This window comes from Lactuca serriola, chromosome 4, assembly GCF_051521515.1.
Source record: "Lactuca serriola cultivar US96UC23 chromosome 4, Lser_US96UC23_V15, whole genome shotgun sequence".
Taxonomy (NCBI): Eukaryota; Viridiplantae; Streptophyta; class Magnoliopsida; order Asterales; family Asteraceae; genus Lactuca; species Lactuca serriola.
The window spans coordinates 2,388,924-2,406,995 of NC_136411.1; positions in this window are offsets into that span (position 1 = coordinate 2,388,924).

The following is an 18,072-nucleotide window of genomic DNA, read 5'->3' on the forward strand; positions in this document are numbered from 1 at the left end:
GCCCATTAAGCCTCATTGGGCCAATTAGCGTTTCTTGCACCCTAAACGAATCAATCACAAGAGGCAAAACGCACCGCCACCCGACACGGCAGCCGGTGGCGGCAACCACCACCTCACGGTGGTGGTTTCGAATTCCTTTCTCATTATTCCATTTACAATTACAAAGAAAATACCAAAAGCAACACACACACACACACTAAGTACACCCATCCACGGTGGTTCATGGCGGCAGCCACCACCTCATGGTGGTGGCAGTGGCGGCTCTTGGTTTTCCGACCATATACGGTACAACCAAGTTCAAAAACACATCCATCCAAAGATTCACTCTCATAGCCACCATCTCACGGTGGCTTGTGGTGGCAGAAAACTGTTTTAGGGCGATAACCACCATGGTCGGCAACCATGGTGGGCTTTCTTGATCTCCGGCTAAGCTATCCCTCACACACAGTGACATAATCATAGCAGCATCACACACTATCTTGAACCAACCCCCACCTGGTGGCGCTTCGACGAACTGAGGGAGAAGAGGAGATGAAATGAAGCAGCAGCGGCAGAGGAAAATGATGACGGAACAACAATCAGCTTCGCCAGCAGCGGATGCAACAGTGACGGCTGACGGTGGTCATAGCTAGAACAAATCACCGACGAAGGGAAATGATGATGGAACCACGAGCAACAGAAACAGCGACCAAAGCACCCCGCTGTTCTCCACCCATACATCCGCGCTCAAAGCTTCGACTCCGACGGTTCTCTCTCTCTATGACGATCACGACGTCCGGTGGCGATGAGGGTTCTAATGGTGGTGGCGGCTATTAGAAATGAAGATGGAGAGGGTGACAGCTGTTGCACATTAGGGTTAGGGTTATGAGATCAATAACATAGTTAAATACCCGGTGTTTGAAACTCGCGGCCATATTGACAGGAATGGTCCCTCTGCCACCCCTTTCTTTCAAAACAAACCCACAAATTACCATTTGGACCCTGCCTCTTCAATTCCTTTACAATTTAAGTCCAAATTTTACTAAACAACCCCTCTCTCAACAAATCCTTTTCAAAATCAATCCATAATTTATCTTTTTAACCCCTAATTCTCAGTTATGACAAAAACAACCCTTCCACCTCATTTTCTTTTAAATTAAATTCAAATAATTACCACAGAGCCCCTATCTTCATAAATAATTATAAACTGAGTCCGAAAATTACACTTTTAACCCTCGACTTCTAAAATAGTGGCAATTAGCTCTTCGAGAACATCCTTTTATACATAATTATTTATTTTAGGGCTACGAGTCCTTTATTTCTTTCTTTATTTATTTATTTAATAAATAAACGGGTGTTACAACTCTCCCCCACTTAAATTTGATTTCGTCCTCGAAATCATTCCTTACCATTCCTTACTCGCCCAACCACTCTAGTAGCATGGTCACCAACCTGGCCACACCCTAGCCTTCCCAGGGTAGCCATGACCAATCCTCGTAAAGCCCTAAAATCCGTAGGTGAACGAATTCCTCACAACAAGTTCACATCTACCTCATCTGAATCTACTATCTCGAGATGGTCTGATTCCCTGCCAGACCACTCATATTGTTTCATCATCGATGAATCCGGTCCGTTTATCCCTCGACCGACTACTCAACTTTCAATAACTCGAGGCTCCCACTATAAAACAGGTTCACAGACCTAATTACCCCTGCAAATCACTTATTCTTGGTCGAGGCTCAGCTAATCCCGCTGGGAGTGACTTGTCACTTCCCCGTCAACCGGCTATTCCGTCCGTACTTGCAACCTGAAACACAAATGCCAAGACTGCCCAAACACTGAAACTGCCCGAATACTAAACTGACTGAAGCAGTATGTTGCCACATGGCTGCTTTCTAGCATCTAACGAGACCTGCCTGGTCTCAATTTATTCACCAACCATCTGAAATACCGGGTTTCGGCCCGGTAGTGGAGCCAAGGGACTCCTACTTAGTCGCCTCACGCGACTTTCGAACGAAATCCTTCTCTAAAACTAGTTGCCACTAGTTATCATGCCATTGAGGCTCTAACAACTTTCTGATCTAACCGATCGCGTCCATGCGTCGAATCCTGTCATCATCAAATCCAAGGCTAACAGTGATTGCCAACTAACTGATGGTAGCCTTAAATCACAAGCAATCTCATACAGTCCATTGCTTTCCTGATCCCATAACTGTAGCAATGCCCCTACAGTCTCATTAATGGCTTAACCAGATCTAATCCATTTGAGTAAAGCCGAATTCCAATCTGTGGATTTCCATATCCTCACTGCTGCACTCGAACTGGTGGGTGCTATTGCTCCTTCCGCGTCCTAACAACGCACTCATGCTATCTACCAACCTAGCGAATGCTACGACTACATCCGCAAACTTACAACACTCTCCATACTAACTGACCTCTAGTGAATGCTACGGCTACCCCCGTAGTCTTACATCACCTTCCAAACTATCTAACCACTAGTGAATGCTACGGTTACCCCCGTAGTCTTACAACACTTTCCATACTAACTGACCACTTGTGAATGCTACGGCTACCCCCGTAGTCTTACATCACCTTCCAAACTATCTGACCACTAGTGAATGCTACGGCTACCCCCGTAGTCTTACAACACTTTCCATACTATCTGACCACTAGTGGATGCTAGGGCTACCCCCGTAGTCTTACAACACTTTCTAACTGGGTCAAACACGCATTCGACCTAACACGTCACTGAACTTCAGTCCTGACTGGAACTCTAACCTGGTTCCCAAAACCTGCTATCATGTGACCCCACTCTATCAGTACCACAACCCATTCTGTGATCAAAGCGTCACAGTAACCCACACAATCATCTACACCCTCTGGCATAGTGAGAATCAATGCCTCGCACAACCACTGTTTGAGAGTCTCGAAAGCTGCCTGCTACTCAGGCCCCCAACGAAAGGCCACCGACTTCTTGGTCAGTCGGGTCAAAGGAACCTCAATCTTGGAGAAGTCCCGTATAAATCTCTGGTAATAACCCGCTATACCCAGGGAATTCCGGATCTCAGATGAAGACCTCGGAATCTCCAACTGCATCACGACCTGAATCTTGGCCGAATCGACTAGAATACCCTTCTGGTTGACAAGGTGGCCAAGAGATTGCACCTTGCGCAACCAGATCTCACAGTTGGAGAACTTTATAAAAAGTCTCTCCCCCACTTAGACTCGACTAAGTCTTCACATTACATGAGAATTGAAGGATTTCCACTCCTTCTCGCTTTCTAATATTCCACCGATGACAACCTATGCCTGCGAATGCTTACGTTTAATCGCCGATTAAACCTTGAGATCTTCCACCCTCAGAAGTCTCGATGAGTACTCTTGAAATCTGATCCAGTCTGACACCTCAATCCACTTAACATGCTATCAATTGAAGACCTTGATCTTCACTCTAGCTGACGAATCCTCGTTCCCACTGCCAATCTTGCAGTACCACTGAACTCTAATCGAACACAGCCCATGCAAAATCACAATTCTCTTGAACATCCAGTGACCAACCACTTATGCATCTAACACCCGCGATTGACACTACCCTCTTCCTGTCACCAGTTCTGTCCTAGCAACGGTAGTGCCTTGAACTCCAAATTTCATCCATAAACAATTACCGACCATACTTGAACAATGATAGAACCTCTGTACGCTGACTTCATTGGAGGACAATCGCTCCAACCCTGATCGAGTAACCTCTAAATAATACTCCTGCATGGATTCCGACAAAGATCCGAAATGATAACGGTATGCGCGGAACCCACTCCACAAGATGCGTCCCTCTTTGGGTTCATCAAGGACCTTTCGGCATGCTGGATGGCATATATGATCCCTGATAACCCAAACACTAGCAAAAAACCGACCCGAGGTCTGACTTATCCAAACTCACTCACAATTCCAACACGATACGTATCCCCAACATCCATCTATTAGCAATAGAAGATGACATACTCGCAACGTATGGGGAAATACTGGTCACCTTTTGCTGATATGACCAATCCTGCTACCCTGTAGCAGCCTAAACCCTTGGAGTGACAAACTCCCTCGTGCACTTTCTCGTACGCGTTGCACTGACTCCGACCCTGCTGGTCTTTCACCCGATGATCATAAATCATGGGTCTCTTCCCAAGACACCTCCTATACGCACCTGGCACACACCTCTCTTTCCAGGGTACTCCCAAATCGATCCCGCATCTGCAATCCTTGGAAATCATATCATTCATGGTCTGACACCCTGTCACGCTCACTAGCTCGCTTGCCAATGGCTAAGCTGCAATAACTGGAACATCCTTTGTCCCCAAACTGGGTCACAAACTATTCCTTAAAGCTTCTTAGATTCTCCAAGACTCTCACTGATTCGAGTATGGATCCTGTGCTTTCAGTAGTACAGGCCCAATACTACCTTCCACACCTATCCATACTTTCCTCAGCAATCCTCCCGGATCCTCTAAGTCACTTCCTCAAATTGGTACACCCAAGTCTAACTGAGCCTCGCTACTGACTCACTGAAATATATCCTAGGCTTCCCTAGGTTCCCGAACTCACCCAGTCCTCAGCTGCTGAAAGATTCCCAATAATGTCAACTAGCTACCTCATGAATATAGCCACATGCAATAGAGATCAGATAATCCTTCGAGTAAATGACCCATCCCTAGAACGGTTGGACTCAGACAAGAGCTCCGCAATAGGGTCAAGTCTCTCACTTTGAGATTATCCGGCCTGTGTCCCATGTGACCTAGCACATTCACTTAATAGTTAGCTCACATTACTAAAAGTCCCACAAAGCACAGAGCAAAAAGCATTCAGACAATGGAAAATCTAACCATCATATACCAATCAAATCATTTTATCTTCTAATCAGGATTCTGTACATGAAATTCAAAGTCTCATACAATCAGGCATAACCTAAACAGGCTATCCTATCACTGACTGATCAGTACTAGCATGTAAGTCCACAGGCACATACAATAGGCATATAAGGCATCTTCCTAGATCCTTAGCCTAATCTAGCATGCAATTCTCATAATCATATCGTAAGATAACATATCATAGCATGTATGGGTATCTTGGGGAAAACTTACTTGAGCTCGGCTGATTGCATGCATCACACACTTGTTCTTCTCAAAGTTCCTTTCTCTTTACAGATTCCTTTCAAACTCCTTTTTATAAAATGGTTTTACTTTTTTGAAAATTTTCATACCAAGTCCTCAGTTTGAGTTCAGACACACCCGAGAGTATGTCTGAATCCCTCAAACCAAGGCTCTGATACCAACTTATAACATCCAAGAAATACAAGCCAAAAATTTCATTTTTTTTAAATACGTCATTATAAAACCAATAGTGTAATAAAACATCCGTAATATCATTTCATGTCAAAACCAAAGTAGAAATAATCAAACGTGTTATCATAAAATAATATCAGAGTGTAATCCCAAAGATCTCATGTGCGGAAAACCATAGTGTGATGCGCTGCGATCAAGCCGACTCCTTGCCTTTAAACACGAAGTACCTGAAACCAAAACTGAAAACCGTAAGCGCGAAGATTAGTGAGTTCCCCCAACATACCACATACCATACAATCACATAACATACATATATTGTCAGGCATATCTGGGTGCCCGACCTACCCCTTCGGTCCTCTCGACCGGATACAGACTAGTCTATCTGGGAGCTGGCCTCCCCTTCGGTCCCCTCGACCGGGTACTGACTAGCATATCTGGGTGCTGGTCTCCCCTTCGGCCCTCTCAACCGGATACTGACTAGCATATCTGGGAACTGGCCTCCCCTTCGGTCCTCTCGACCGGATACTGACTAGCATATCTGGGAGCTGGCCTCCCCTTCGGTCCTCTTGACCGGATACTGGGGACTATTTCACCCCCTACTACTACCACATAACACATATATCACATAATCTATCTAGCATGGCTGGGCATGACCGCCCCTTCGGCTCTATCGACCGGTATTCTGGGGGACTATCTCCCCCTACTGTCACTAGCACATAGCATCATATCATACTAGCACAATAACATATCACAGGTAGTAGTAACCCTAGATGAATATCACAAAGACAAACATCTATCATACAATTCCTACTGGTGGGCCGACATTGTGGCCGTAGACCCACCGCTACTAGAAGGTAACTCACCTCACACTGCTGAAGTCCCGTAGACACAATCCCACCCTGCTGAAGTCCCACAGACTCGACCCCAGCTTCTGGCTTACAGATTCCCGAACTGTCAACACCAAAATAACACCCAATTAATAATTGGGTCCCACTACATAACCATAAGTACATTCTTTGGGTAATTACTACATTACCCCTAGCTTGTCTTATTCAAGCCCAAGGCCCAATCCACAGGCCCAAAGTCAATTAGGAATCAAAGCCAAACACTTGGCCTAATTTTCCAAATTGGGCCTAGGCCTATACATGGTCTCATTCTAAGGCCCAACATCGTATAATCATTAAAGCCCAAACTATGGCCCAATTTTCCAAATTGGGCCCAAAACCCTTACATGGGCCTTACCCTAGGCCCATTAACTTATTCTAGTCCACTTGCTTGACTTTGGATGGCCCATTAATAACCCGATCATCAAGGCCCGATAAAGAGGCCCAATAATAAACCCAAATGAGATTAGGGTTTCACATAAAATGATGATTAGGGTTAAGTTTCCTACTTAACCCATTAAGGACTTAATCAATTAAGTCCATTGTCGTGTAGATTAATCTTTGCCAAAGTTTATTATTTAATATCTCAAGTTATTAAATAATTCTTGTGTGTCCCGATTAATTCCCCCAAATTAGGGTTTCAAGGCATTAGGGTTTTCCAAACCCTAATTAGAGTTTCCAACCCAATACTAGTCCATTAATTAATTTGTTGGGTTTTTCGGTCAACTAGGGCTTTATTGGGCCTATTAAGCCCACTAGAATACCATTAAGCCCATTAGGGTTTTATTAAGCCCATTAAGCCTCATTGGGCCCATTAGGGTTTCTTGCACCCCAAACGAATCAATCACAAGAGGCAAAACGCACCGCCACCCGACACGGCGGCCGGTGGCGGCAACCACCACCTCACGGTGGTGGTTTCGAATTCCTTTCTCATTATTCCATTTACAATTACAAAGAAAATACCAAAAGCAACACACACACACACTAAGTACACCCACCCACGGTGGTTCATGGCGGCAGCCACCACCTCATGGTGGTGGCAGTGGCGGCTCTTGGTTTTCCGACCATATACGGTACAACCAAGTTCAAAAACACATCCATCCAAAGATCCACTCTCATAGCCACCATCTCACGGTGGCTTGTGGTGGCAGAAAACTGTTTCAGGGCGATAACCACCATGGTCGGCAACCATGGTGGGCTTTCTTGATCTCCGGCTAAGCTATCCCTTACACACAGCGACATAATCATAGCAGCATCACACACTATCTTGAACCAACCCCCACCTGGTGGCGCTTCGACGAACTGAGGGAGAAGAGGAGATGAAATGAAGCAGCAGCGGCAGAGGAAAACGATGACGGAACAACAATCAGCTTCGCCGGCAGTGGATGCAACAGTGGCAGCTGACGGTGGTCATAGCTAGAACAAATCACCGACGAAGGGAAACGATGATGGAACCGCGAGCAACAGAAACAGCGACCAAAGCACCCCCGCTGTTCTCCACCCATACATCCGCGCTCAAAGCTTCGACTCCGACGGTTCTCTCTCTCTCTGTCTCTCTCTGACGATCACGACGTCCGGTGGTGATGAGGGTTCTAATGGTGGTGGCGGCTACTAGAAGTGAAGATGGAGAGGGTGACGGCTGTTGCACATTAGGGTTAGGGTTATGAGATCAATAACACAGTTAAATACCCGGTGTTTGAAACTCGCGGCCATATTGACAGGAATGGTCCCTATGTCACCCCTTTCTTTCAAAACAAACCCACAAATTACCATTTGGACCCTGCCTCTTCAATTCCTTTACAATTTAAGTCCAAATTTTACTAAACAACCCCTCTCTCAACAAATCCTTTTCAAAATCAATCCATAATTTATCTTTTTAACCCCTAATTCTCAGTTATGACAAAAACAACCCTTCCACCTCATTTCCTTTTAAATTAAATTCAAATAATTACCACAGAGCCCCTATCTTCATAAATAATTATAAACTGAGTCCGAAAATTACACTTTTAACCCTCGACTTCTAAAATGGTGGCAATTAGCTCTTCAAGACCATCCTTTTATACATAATTATTTATTTTAGGGCTACAAGTCCTTTATTTATTTATTTATTTATTTAATAAATAAACGGGTGTTACATTAGTACTTAGCTGATTTCATTCCAGCTTTGGGGAAAACTTTTCTTCCAACTTCTAACCCTCGCATCTTCTTCGTTCTAAACTTGTTTTCTATGATCTTTATGTCTACGCATGTAACAACGTAAATTTCCAAAATAATTTTTCATTTTTAAAACGTACTTTTAATCACAAGATAATATCAAAACATAATGTTTCCAATGTTATCATCACAAAACATCCCAGAATCTCAAGAAATAAAACTCCACGAGTGTGTACGGATCATGTCGGTGCCTTCCCGCGGTCATCACTAGTACCTGAAACACATAACACATAACACTATAAGCATAAATGCTTAGTGAGTTCCCCAAAATACCACATACAACACATACTCCACTCGAGGCTACAGTACGACCCTCCGGTCGATGTGTCTCAGCGGGACCCTCCAGTCACGTAGCTCGTTGGACCCTCTGGCTCGATCATAGCTCGTTGGACCCTCTAGTCCAGTCTGTGTAGTTGGACCCTTCGGTCTGGTCTATATCGTTGGGCCCTCCGGCCCGGTTTATTCAACACATAGCATAATCTCATACATACACATAGCATACAAGACCCTGCGATCTACACATAAATACCACTCTAGGTAATGTATAGTTAGAAGACTCACCTCGGGTGTCTCGGATAATCTCGCACACGAAAACACTGATCTAGCCCCCGCCTAATCACATAAGCAATACTCTCAAATAAATAATGGCTCTCAAAGGCTAGATTAAATCCATTCCTACAATCCCATAGAAGGGTAAAAGACCATTTTACCCCTCCCTGACCCAAAAGTCCAAATGTTGACCAAAACCCTAAAAGTCAATGAAAGTCAACAGGAGGCAGTACGTGTCGAGTACCATCTCTGTACGCGGGGCATATGCCGACGATCCATAATCGTGGTCTCAACCCGTTACGCTGCGCGTTCTGAGAGTTACGCCCAACGTAAGTCTTAGTTTCAGCCTTTCTTGGATTTTGGTCTTAAACGGTTAAGACATAAACTCAAAATCCAGATCTGACTTCTCTAAGACCACTTAATCCATAAAGTCGAGAACTTTAAGCCTTTGCATGGCTGTAAAGGTCCCTAATCACTCTACCACCTTTCCTTCTTCCACATAAAGTCTAGATCTCATGCGTGGCTCAATATTCACGTCCAAGATTGGATTTTTATGAACATAAAACTCATATTACCATGAAATATGGCAAATCTAGGCCAATGGAGACCATTTTCTCATAAAGTATCCACCTTAGGACCAAAAACCCTAAAAATTGGTCCAAGAAGCACAAATCACAAATGACAAAGAATGCTTTGAGCTTTTTACCTCATAAAGAAGCTCCAACCTCTATAGAACTCGGATCTACTCTTGTCCACCAACTTCTAGCTCCTAAAATGGCCTCCTCTTCTCTTTCACCACCTTGAAATGACACTTTGAAGCTTAGAACACACACAGAAGCTAGGAACGAAGGGTAGCTCTCTATTAGGGTTTCACTCACTAAAATGGTGGCTGAGGATAAGGCCTTAACATTCCTTTTATAGTGTACAAGCCACAAATTAGGGTTTGCATCTGGGACCACTACGCACATCGTAACCCTGGGTACGCCCAACGTACCTAGGCGAGTCCGCGTCCAACTTAAGCGCATGAGTACGCAGCGTACTCTTCAGTACGCCCAGCGTACCCATTTGCCTTAATATTTCTTTTAAGGGTTTAACTTGACAACTTGGAAAATGAGAAGGGTTTAAGAGACACACCTGAATTCGGGATGTTACAACGCAACGGTGAGAATGAGTTTTACACATCCACTAAGTCACTTCTCATTGAATTTGTAAAATCTCATTTAAAATAAAATAATTAAATAATGAACCCGGAACCATGAGAAGTAATTATTATTATTATTATTATTATTATTATTATTATTATTATTATTATTTAATATTAATATAATCCAAAACCAAATAATAATTAGCTGGGAGTTGGTTTCGGGAAGCTAAATGACAAGATTTGAATCTTCAGGGGTTAAAGTGTAATTTTGGGACTTAATTTGTAAAGATTTTCTTAAGTCAAGGGGTGTTTGGTATTATTTGGACTTAATATGTAAGGATTTATGGAAGTGGGGACTAAAGAGTAAATTTTAGACCTGTGTTGAAAAGGATTTGTGGAGGGAGGGGCTGTTGGGTAAATTTCGGATTGGACTTGAGAGGGGTTTTTGAAGCTAGGGTAGAAATGGTAAATTTGGGATCGAAATTGAAAGAAAAGGAAGGAGGAGGGACCAGATGTGTAGTTAAGGAATGAAGTTATGGGGTCGGGTATATAAACCCGTCACCCTCTAAACCCTAACCCTAATCGATGTTGCAGCCACAACTTCACCTTCACCATCCTTCAACTCCGGCGCCGCACCACCCTATTGCCTACCTTCACCACCGGCGATGCCACCATGCAGTTCCCGATCGGTGGACGACGACAACGACCACCGAAAGCTGCCATTCTCCTTCTACTCTTTTTCCAGTCTCCATCACAAAGCCTCATCCGCCGCCACCATGTTTCCTGTCGATTCTGCCATCGAAACACCGCCATCACTGCGTCGTTGGACGTCGTGTGTGGCCGGAAAACCATCGGGATAGCTGCCCCGTTGCGCTGAAATGGTGAAGACATAGTCGCCGCTACCGTGCGACTAGTTGTCGCCGCCGCCGCTTGGCGGTTGGTTCATCCAGTCAAGTTCTCCGACGTCCTTCTGACGCCGCTGGTGGCATCTATTCCTAGCAAGTCGAGTGTTGTTGCTGTTTTGGGTGTGTGCACCTTTTTCTATTGATCGAAAGTGGAAGAGAACCACCATGGTCGCCATCCATGGTGGCTGCCACCATGTACCATCGTCTGTCGCTACAGTGTGGCTGTGTGTGTGTGTGTATATTATTTTATGTGAGTGGGTGTGTTTGAGTATTGTTGTAAAGTTGTAATCGTGTCGAAATAATCAAAGAAAAACCCATAACCACCGTCGTGAGGTGGTGGCTGCCGCCACCAGCCACCGTGTTGGGTGGCAATGTGCCTTATTTGTGTTTTGACTTGTTTGGGATGCTTACACAAAATGGACTAGAACCATAACCACCACCGTGAGGTAGTGGCCGCCACTGTTGACCACCACTACCCGATGTGGTAGTGGGTGGTGCCCGACTAGCAAAACCCTAATGGGCCTAATGAACCCTAATGGATCTAAGGAGTTAACTTTTAGGCGTAATGGGCTAGTATTTGGTTGAAAACCCTAATGTCATGAAACCCTAATTTTGGGGATTGATCAGGACTTGCTCTTGAATTTTTCACTAAACTTTAAATGTTAATTAATAATCATTTGCAAATTAACCTAAGATAATATTGGACTTAATGGATTAAGTCCTTAATGGGTTAAGTAGGAACACTTAACCCTAATCGTCATTTCATGTGAAAACCCTAATTTCACTTGGGCCTTTCTATTGGAATTTGGCGATTGGGTTATTGTTGGGCCATCCAAGAATAAGCATATGAATTAGAATGTTTAGATGGGCTTTATGGTGAGGCCCATGTGAGGGACTTGGGCCCAATTTGGAAAATTAGGCCATAGATGGGCCATAATTGGGCCTTTATGATTATGTGATATTGGACCATGGGAATACCAAGAATTTGGATTAGAATAATTGGATTGGCCTTAAGGAAACACCACATAGAGGTTTGGGCCCAATTTGGAAAATTGGGCCACATATTGGGCTTTAACCTATTACTTGACTTTTCGGCCTTTGGAGTGTGAGTTGGACCTTGGGCTTGGAACCCAATTATTAATTGGGTATTGTTTGATGTTGACAGTTCGGGAATCTGTCAACCTGCAACAGGAGTTTTATATGCGGTACTTCAGCAGTGCCATGTTAGTTATCCTCACTATATCAAATATGTCTAAGGCACCAATGTCGGCCCTTATCGGATTTGTATCCGGGTTTATCGCATGATATGCTTAATGATTTACATCCTGGTAGTTAGGATGGAGTTATGCTTAGTGACCTGGTTAGGTCGGTATCCTAATATCTAGGATGATGTTATGTTAGTGACCGGTTAGGTCTGTATCCTGGTAATGGGATGTTGCTGTGATTAATGATCTGTTAGATCAGTTTGACTGTTATATATGCTAGCGTATGATATGTAGGTGCACATGTTTGTTGATTGGGGGTTAGGTTGAGGCGGTCCTGCTTTGTACTGAAGGCCAACATATCCAGGGCGGTCCGGATAAACTAAAGGTCCTACAAAGGGGTTCAATTAGGCTGAAGGCCCAGCAAGTGGTCCGGATAGGTTGTAGGCCTTGCGAGGCAGTCCAGACGTACCGAAGGCACAGAGAGCAGTCCAGATCGGCTGAAGGTCTGCAAGGCAGTCCAGTTAGGCTGAAGGCTCATTATGCATGTTGTTTACTTATATGTTATATGATATGATTATGATTGTATGGCGTTGGTATTTTGGGGGTAACTCACTAAGCCTTCGAGCTTACATTTATCGATTATTGTTTCAGGTATTCTGATGATCGCGGGAAGATGAAGGCGTGATCGTGCACCTCCTTACATTTTCATTATTGATTATGGGGATACTCTGATGTTTAAATTATTTTAATAGTAAAATGTAATAACTTAATGGTTTTAAAAGTTTTAAATTGGCTTGAATTTTATGGGTGTTACAAGTTGGTATTAGAGCCTTGGTTTGAGTGAATTGGAGGAAACACTCGTGTGTCTTCAGTCTCAAACTAAGGACAAGATTAATAATAAATAAATAAATAAATAAATAAATTTTTTAAATGATTTTCAAAATAATAAAGGAGGATGCAAGTGTACGATCAGCCGGAGCTCGTGAATAGCCCCAAAATACCTTATGGATTATTTGATTTATGATATATGATTAGCACAACATGTTGGTACTAGGCTAGGGATCTTCAGGAATTGCATGATAGAATTGCTTGATTATATGATGTCTGATAGCCTAGGGTTTTTCCTTATATGAAATTGACATCATTACTATAGTTGGTTAGTGTATGCATCACGGCCGTACATAATTAAGATCTTATAGACCGAGAATGTTTGGTTTAGCCTTATTTCCTATTCTTGTTTGATGAAGGGCTTTGGGCAGGATCAGGTATTCGAAAGTCTATCGGGTCCAACGTTTTGTATGGATAGCATACGTAAGTGCTGCAGGGTTGGTGGAAGTTTCATGGGTGGGTTGTGTGAGACCAGGTGGCCAGTTATGAGATATTTAACATTCCTTTAGGAGTGAGGTTGAGTGCTCGCTATGTGTATGTATATTTTTAGGGTGTTGTGGTGATACTTGAGAACAAAATGGTAGGTGTGGAAGGTAGTATGGGCTCGTACCACTCAAAGCACAGGACCCATACGTGTAGCAAGGAAGTCACAACCCCTGGGGTTTAGCTGGGAGGTTATTTCCATTTATTATATGGACTATACAAGACCTTTCTGGTGTATTACCAGAATGATGGTTACGAGACGTTTTGAGACCAGATTCGGATTAGGATCGGGAGCTGGCAGCCAGGATAGGCCAATTTTGTCAGAGGATCGTGTCAGGGAGATCATCTGGGAGGAGGTGATCGAGATCGTTCGGGGACAGATTCTGGAGATGATTGGGTCTATCAAGACCAGCATGGTTGAGTATTTCGTCGAGAGCTATGCAACCATTATTGAACCGGCTGCCGCAACAGCTTCAACAGCTGTAACGTCGGCAAGGGAGGAGCTAGTCAGCCTTTCTAGTATCGGGACTTCGATAACGCGGAGCCCCGACCTTCGGTAGGATTTAGGACTCGGTTATAGCCATGAGGTGGCCATCTGATATGGAGGGATGTTGCTTCACAGGTTCATGTCCTACTGAACAGAATGCCAGGCACGCTCTGAACGTGCTGAGGTCCGGGGCGAAGGACTGGTGAGAACTTATTACCGGGACGTATTCCGATGAGCAGACAACTGCAGTTACTTGGGATCAGAGAGATGTCCATTACTCATTACATTCTGCAGGTTGAGCGGGAGAGGCTAGCACAAGAGTTTCTAGATTTGAGGCTTTGGGGGTAAAGCTCGAGGCCAGAATGTGAGTCGTAGGGGACTCCAAAAAAGGAGTGATGATTATGTTCAAGTGGGGTTTTGCATCTAGAAGTAGAATGGTCAATTTATAGACTGGAATGTCATTTTATAGGGCAAGGATTGTTACCTTTCAGTTTTTCCGTGTTTGAAGGAGTGAGCAAGTTTGTGACCTTCGGGGTTAGGTTGTGTTTTCGGCTCAGAGACTATTGGTTGCAATGGTCGGCGACAACATGTTAGCGTTGGTGTGCGCAAGTGGGTTGATGTGACATGAGTATCTTATGAGGCGTACGCGATTACCGTTCCGACCCATAGGAGCTAAGACCCGATTCGCCTTGGATCTCCTGTGTCAGGCGGTAAAGGTTGATTGTGCGATCTAATGCACTTTTGGGATTGAAGACTATGTCTTGGGAGTAGTTGTAGCCTGGTTTAGGTGCAAAGGTTGCTTCGGCTACTGCAGTTCAGCTGTGGACGATTGAGCTGGTGAGTGAGTCAGCGTGCGAACCTTGAATGAAATGATTTCTAGAGCCCGAGTGCGGGAGACTTGTTTGGAGCATCTTGGGAAGAAGGGTATTATGTGGGAGGTCTGCGCGCAGGGTCCCACAGGATGGTTATTCAGCATTGTCAGGATTCAGTGGTTTTAGTAACTGTTATTGATTGGCAGATGAAAGCGCCAAAGGTAGTAGCTCGTTGCTAAGGTATTAGTTGGAGCATCTATCTTTTTGTCTTCAAGATTTGGATGCGGGATTATGGATTATCGGTTTCACTGGGTTTCAGGAAGTGTTCATCTGGTTCTTAGAAGTGTGTAATCGTTTGGATTGGCTTGTAACAAAGCACTAGTAGGTAAAAGTTGGTTGTTATCAGATCGATCGTTGGAAAAGGAAAAAGATTAAGCATTCTCCAATTTTCATGTATTGTGAAGACTCAGTCGAATCTAAGTGGGGGAGAATCGACCAGGGATTCAGAAGCGGGAGTGGTTTCGAAACTGGGATAAGTTTCGCATCCTTGTCAGGAAGAAAGGCGGCCCAAGTGGCTTTTTGGTTTGAGGGTCGTGTGAGTTGGGAGTTCGGTAAAACTCCCCAACATATGTATCGCATCTTCTCGGTGCTTGATAACAGAATTTGGGGAATCAGTTTGGGGTTCCAGTAATGAAATGAGTCCAGTTCGGGTGTTCAGTCGAGTGTGTGTTAGACTCTAAGGGTAATTGGATTGATAGATTGAGGGTAAGGTATCAGACTACGGTTGTGTTAGAGCGAAAGTGTTGTAAGACTGCGGGGATAGCCGTAGCATTCACAAGCGATAAGATAGTATGGAAAGTGTTGTAAGACTGCGGGGGTAGCCGTAGCATTCACTAGAAATCAGATGGTGTGTGAAGTGTTGTGAGACTGCGAGATGATTCGTAGCATTCATGGATTCTTTCAGATAATTAGGTTAGGGTGGGCCAGTTTGCAAGATTGTGGGTAGACCATAGCATAATCAGAATCAGGAAAACGGTAGACCGTTGGAGACCGGGCATGATGTAAGACTCCAATATTCTGGTAGTGTTCACCTTACGTATTTGGGTCGATGGTGATATATTGTCAGACTATTAGGGTCGGATGGACCAGAAGGATTAATGGAGCCATGAGTGGCGATATAGCAAGGGCAGTTATTGCTAGTCGAAGTTTATTTCAGGAATCGCATGGAGCGACTGTAAGATCGCTCGTTGGTTCAGCAACCGGGCGAGAATCCGGTATTCTGGATGAGCTTTTTGTCAAGTATAAGTGCACTGCATGGAAATTTGGTCTATGACTCGGTCTTCTAGTAGGAACCTCAGGTTATCAGAAGTTGAGTAGCCGGTTGGGTGGAGTGCAATGAATTCGACAATAATTCAGTTTGGGCGATCTATCAGGGAGCCAAACCATCTTGAGACTTCAGATTTCAGATTGAGTAATGTGATCCTAATGCGGGGAAAATTGCGCATTTTCATATTTCAGAACCCTGCGATGGTTGGATACAATTGTCTTGGAAAGGCAGGGGTATGCTTGTAGTTGTGGCCATGTAGTTCAAGTTGCATGGCATGTAAGGAATGATAAGAAACGATTTCGAGGACGAAATCAAATTTAAGTGGGGGAGAGTTGTAACTCATGGGTTTTGAGCATTCTAACACCCCTAAGTGTACATGCAACCCTAGAAAACCTTGGATCTATGTTTGTCTAAAATACATGCAAAATATGATTTCCAAGGTTCATAATCCTATCTAGCATACATGGGGAACTTTTAATATAAAAGATGGCTAGAATTACATACCTTGTAGTTGATTTGATTCCTTGAAAACCTTGAGAGCCTAGCACCCCAAGTGTGATGCCTCAAATGCTTCACACAACACCAAATGCTTTGGAATAACTTTAGAGTATGTATAACACTTGTATAAATCGGCTTGCCCTCTCTTGTTCTTAGTGTAGCCCATTTTGGTGAGTATGATGTCCTTTATATAGTGTGTCACATCTAAGGTTACACCATGTAAACCCTAACGTGACATGACTCTTCATTTCCATGACCCATGGGTTTGTAATTCCCATGGAACATCCATGGAGCATTTTTAGCCGACACAACCTAAACGAGTATTTGTTAAACCGAGAAGTTCGACAAAAAGAACGCCCAAATCTGACTTCGTATGAGGAAGTTATGATTTTTCGAAGTTTCAGCTTAGCAGTAGACAGCTAAAACTCGAATTTTAGATTGAGCGATTTTTAGCCGACACAACCTAAACGAGAATTGAAGGTCTCGTCATTAGGAGCACAACGGTAAAAAGTCTGACGAAAACGGACGTCGGATGAAGAAGTTATGAATTTTTAACGGATTTCCTGTCTCGGTCTGTTAAAAATAATAATATAAAATTTAAAGTCAAAATTAGCCGACGAAGTCTAAACGGAAGTTGTAGAGCGTAATTTTAGCTACGCGTGCATATAAAGAACGTCAAAAACGGAGCTCGTATGCGAAAGTTATGGATTTTAGAAGTTTTGGCGCGAAAATCGAGAAAAATTCGCATAGTCACGAGTTGCCACGTCATCCTCGCTGAAAAAGTGCCACGTGTCCTGCTGAGTCACCAGGCTGCTGAGTCACCAACCTGCTGAGTCATCCAAAGTCGTGGCACATCCGAGGAGCGACGCGTGTGCAGCCTAGTCCGAGCCTCGCACCTAGCTCCGAGCCTCGAACGTGTAAGACGACTCCGCGGTCCAATCAGCGAGTGCCACCGAGACCCTCGCACATGCTGACCACCTGCGCATCGGACACACACCTTGGACCAATCACAGACTGCCAGCAGCCCTTCGCACGCACAGCCCTCGTGCGAGCCTTCGCCTGCGAACCCTCGGATCTGCGAGACGTGGTTCCTTCTCAGCCGTCCGATCAGAAGCTCTTCCCTATAAATAGAAGGGTGCGAGACCTCCCCGGGGTATTTTGAAAACTTGTCATTTTTAGCCCCTTTGTCCATATTTCTTTCATATTATCAACCCCCGAAGCCCCGGTATCGATTATAAGCACCGGAATACGCCACGAAGTGCTCGAGAAGCCCGGAAAATTTATCTTTTCGGTTTCGAAGCCCGACATTTGCAAAGCCCGGTTTCTCAATAAAACTCTCGGTTTTATTAGAAACGATTGTTTTAGGA